Here is a 5,000-nt window from a genome sequence, read left to right on the forward strand (position 1 = left end):
GATCTTGCAAACCCAGCTACCCAATCACTGCTGGGTGGACAGGGGGTCAGAAAAAAAAACTCGACTGCACCCGGGATTGATCCCCCCCCCCCCCCCCCCCCCAAAAAAAAAAACAACAACAAAAAACTCCCACCTTAAAACGCTATTTCCTATGTGATCTGCCGCATCAGTTTGGTATTATGTCGGAGTAAACTACATAGGGAATATTGAGTTTCAAGTCAAAGGGACTGGAAATTAGAATATCTTAATTATAGATGAACATTTATATATAATACTTGGAAGGATATACCATTCCCAATACGCTTCACAATGTTTTAGTTCTTCCCGCAACATGCCAAATGGAATCATATTTCGATTTCATACAGTACCAGTCGCATGTTAGGCATCCTTTTTTGTACTATCACTTACAATATCCGTCACTACCTGTAACCAGAATGATTAAAATGCCCCTCTCCTCTTTCTACTCTAACCAATAAAAGAGTCTCAAACTTCTTTGACGTCTCAGGTTCGTGACTTTTGGACAATTAGTGGTTGTCTAATATGTTTGAAGAAAGGTAAAATTGTCATCTCCGAATGTGAAAAGGTCTTTTGTAAATGGTCAACAGAATTGCTCTCTCTCTCTCTCTCTCTCTCTCTCTTTCTTTCTCTCTCTTTTCTCTCTCTCTCTTTGTTTCTTTCTCTCTCTCTCTTTGTTTCTTTCTCTCTCTCTCTCTCTCTCTCTCTCTCTCTCTCTTTGTTTCTCTCTCTCTCTCTCTCTCTCTCTTTGTTTCTTTCTCTCTCTCTCTCTTTGTTTCTCTCTCTCTCTCTCTCTCCCTCTCTCTCTCTCTTTATTTCTCGCTCTCTCTCTCCATCTCTCTCTCTTTGTTTCTTTCTCTCTCTCTCTATCCCCCCTCTCTCTCTATCCCCTCTCTCTCTCTCTATCCCCCCCTCTCTCTCTCTCTCTCTCTCTCTCTCTCTCTCTCTCTCGCTACCTCCCTCCTTCTCTCCATTTTTATCAGATAATGCAGGTATCCAAGAATGTGCACACATCAATAAATCACGAGACTTTGTTCTTTATATTATTTGTAAATACGTTTTATAGCTAGACGACGGAGTATGAGTAATTCTACACTGGTCTCAGAAGTTAATTTTTTTGGATGAATTTTTAAATCGTATTTTTCTATCTGCTTCGTCTGACACTGTTTCATACATACTTTGTCTAACCTTTATCTTACCTTGACAAAACCGCCAGCTCTCGATGTCATCTGACATCGTAGCTTGGGTTGTTAACATGACGTGCCATGGTTGTCACTCTTATTCTGGTGGTTAAGATCCTCCATTTGTCTTTGTCATGCCCCTTTTATCAGATGCTTAACAGTGGAAAGGAACAAAATAAATTCAAATATTAAAAAATCCATTAAACGCTATATAAATGATGTTGACGATGTAGATCTTTTATACGAGAAATTTTGTATAAATAAAATAACTAAAATATTAAATGACCAGTATCATCCACTAAGACCATCATTATTATGTCAGAAAGAAGTGGTCGCCTTTCTTATTTCAACGAAAACAGAGAGACACCGAAAATCTTTTCTGCCGTCCAGTATTAGGCTTTATAACAACAAGCAATAATCATTTTATATAATTATTTCTCATTTTTACTTTTTAAAAATATAAATATTAATTTGTTTGTTTTGCGGTCTTTTCAATTTTCAATTTGTAGTGACAGTTTTGGCTGTTTTACAGTGTTGAAATTGTTCATGTTATAGAGCGCAGCTCTGGTTATAGAGCTGCTCCTTTTTTATATATATACATCCTATTTCCATTGTATTTTTATCTTATGTGTAAATTATAACACGTCTGTACAAAAAATTTCCTTTTTGGGATGCAATAAAGTATTATTATTATTATTATTATTATTATTATTATTATTATTATTATTATTATTATTATTATTATTATTATTAAACTTAATAACATGTATCGAGGGACACACACTCGCTCTCTCTCTCTCGCGCGCACACACACACACACACACACACACGCGCGCGCGCACTCGCGCACACACCGGAAATGAATGTCAACACCGTATTGAGTATAATTGTGCTCCATTGCCTCAAAACGGTTTTATATTCGAGATAGCACGTCTGACTGGTAATCAAGAGGTCTGAGGTTCGATCCCTAGTAGAAGCAAGCTGATTTTTTTGGATGAATTTTTAAATCGTATTTTTCTATCTGCTTCGTCTGACACTGTTTCATACACACTTTGTCTAACCTTTATCTTACCTTGACAAAACCCCCAGCTTTCGATGTCATCTGACATCGTAGCTTGGGTTGTTAACATGACGTGCCATGGTTGTCACTCTTATTCTGGTGGTTAAGATCCTCCATTTGTCTTTGTCATGCCCCTTTTATCAGATGCTTGATAGCCATGCCAGCGATGTTAATAGGTTATGGCAGCGAGTTGTTATAAATCATTATGGAGAGTGAGAGGTAATGTTGTTGATAGTCCCATAACTTACCAAATTTAATGATATTGATAATGATAAATCTTTAACGTCCAACATGTATAAATCTCCATGGTTTACATGTAAGTTTGAGTTGAGATAAATGCCTTAAGGAAATGACTTTTGTTTCTTAAACTTTAAAAAATAAGTTAATTTTCAAATTCTCGTTTTCTCAAAATTTTATCTAAATGCGGTCCATTGCTTGAAACTGGTATTAGGTCAGGGTGAACCAAATGTCAAAAACTGATTCAAAACCAAAGTGGTCAGAAATGTGATCATTTAATACCGAAATGTACGTACGAGATGCAGGTCTGACATCCGAACCCAATTATACGCCTAATTTAACATTGTTATAATGGACAATTCTTTGCGTCATATTATAAAGATTTCCATTACAACAATGGGCCCAAAAGGAATTGCAGACCTGCAAATAAGACACGCCGTTTAGTATGGTATTTATCACAGTCACCGACGATATCTGTGGCCTACAATTACACATATGAATATAAACCATTTTTTTTATATTTTCACCATACATTGGATTTTAAAGATTTAAGTAAGGCACTTCGACATAATACCGCTTTGAGACTCCCATAAAGTCCGGGTTTGAGAGCTTTTAGCAAGATAGGGTTATTTTAATCGGTCGATGTAATACTAATATTATGGGAAACGAGTTTCCAGAGTACGACAGTCCAGGCAAAATGTCATTTTAGATAATTGGTCACAACTATACATTTCTTTAACACCTTTGCCTTTACACAGGTAACCATTCATACCCAAGTCGAGTGGAGTAATGTTTCAAGTCTTTTGCACGCCTCCAGTAAATAATTTTACATTCAATAAAGAAAATGTCACATTTTGAAACGTATCATATTGATACTCTTTACAAAATATGTTCTATCCTCTGAAGAAGGCCAATGGCTAATACGTAATTTATCTTATTGTGTTTGAATATGCATGAGTCAAATATACTCTACATCTTCTATGGATTGTGCTTGGCTCACGAAGGCACCCTTAATTTATACTTTCACTGTCGCTCATTAAATTACTAACACACTCAATAACTCCTGGCTTTTAAAGATGATGAGACAGGATGATAACTACAGTTTCTTCATTTTCTGGTATTTCCATTTATTTATTTATTCTATTTTTATCTACTCGTACCATAATGAATCCAATTTTCCTTATCTTCCAATCCTCCATACTCGATATAATGATCTACTGATGTCGTAAGACAGATGGTACTAAACACTGACATTTTCATTTCTATTTTGTTTTAAATCAAAGGAAATATATTTTTAGATTATTATTCTGAAATTTCGCTTTCCTCATTTAGTTATTTGTCAACCCTTAAATAAACGTCTCAGCATTTCCTTTCCATCCAGGAACCCCAAGGCATTCGCTTCCTTCCCCAGCCCCTAATATTGATTTTTTAAAACATTCCTTCAATATTTAATTTGTGTAGCTTCTTCCTCCATTCGTTATTTGTCTTGATTATTTTTAAAAGAAAAAAACAAACCTTTCCTTTTCGTCTTACTTTCAGTTTAGAATCCCCGGAATACTTTTAAAATATCAATTGCATAATTAACTTAAATATTTAACCATTTAATTTTTTCCCCTTCTTTTCAGGCCAGCACAAGAAATGTTACAAGCTCTGTGGATTTTCATCTGTTTGTCTCGGTGTGGTAAAACAAAAGCGACTCTTTTACCCTCACAGTGATAATGTCAACTTGTCATCCTGGTTAATTTTACCCTGCCCTTCTAATGAAAAAAAAGGCGTATTGATGTTGTAATGTACATTCCAATAAGCATTTCTTCTTTAAACATGGCATTTGTTTTCCTCGTCCATAATCCTAGCCAACGATCTATTGCTCCAACAAGGAATTGAATCTATTTATAACGAATCACTCCTCCTATGATCAGAGAATGGAATAATGTAACGGCTTAAATGATAATAAATCGATAAAAATATCCTCAATTTAGAAGTGAAATAAATTCATAAAAGTGAGAATTGTTTTTGGCTATTTAAAATTTTTTACCCTAATCACTGCACTCCACGGCCATCAAGCTGAAAATTAGGTGATCTATCAAGCCGATGATTATGATATTTGGATGCTAAATCTCCCGCTGTTGACAGCATACCACAGGCTTCGATAAATGCTTCCATTGAGGTCATTCCATTCTCCCAAAGGACTCTAACCCTTGCTTTGGCTAAATTATCAATTTTGATGACCTTTGAGTCAGCCGGGCAGCGCACGTTTACCATCTGAATGAGAAACGACCTTTGAATATGATTGGATACCTCTTTTCACCATCATCATCATCCTCCTCGTCGTCATCAGCAATAGCATCGTCAATATCATCATTATCATCATCATTCCCGTCGTCGTCGTTGTCGTCGTCATCTGCATTAGCCTACCATTTTCAACAATCACAATCATGATGGGTGCGTGTATGTGTGTGTGTGAGAGAGACCGTGAATGGGAATTCAACGGGTAGAATGTGAATCTG

At 36.0% G+C, this 5,000-nt stretch overlaps 1 protein-coding gene across 1 annotated transcript in view; it reads left to right on the top strand.

Moving 5' to 3' along the window:
• The window catches only part of LOC144967073 (rho GTPase-activating protein 100F-like), a 152,283-nt gene that overhangs the window by 62,134 nt on the left and 85,149 nt on the right, over nucleotides 1–5,000 (top strand). The window contains exon 2 of the mRNA XM_078903894.1: nucleotides 4,119–5,000. This exon is cut by the window's right edge and continues 579 nt beyond it. The gene's annotated coding sequence lies outside the window, so the exon portion shown is untranslated. The remainder of the gene's footprint in view (nucleotides 1–4,118) is intronic.

This window comes from Berghia stephanieae, chromosome 1 (assembly GCF_034508935.2).
Source record: "Berghia stephanieae isolate SIO BIC M18660-M18661 chromosome 1, UCSD_Bste_1.3, whole genome shotgun sequence".
Lineage (NCBI taxonomy): Eukaryota > Metazoa > Mollusca > Gastropoda > Nudibranchia > Aeolidiidae > Berghia > Berghia stephanieae.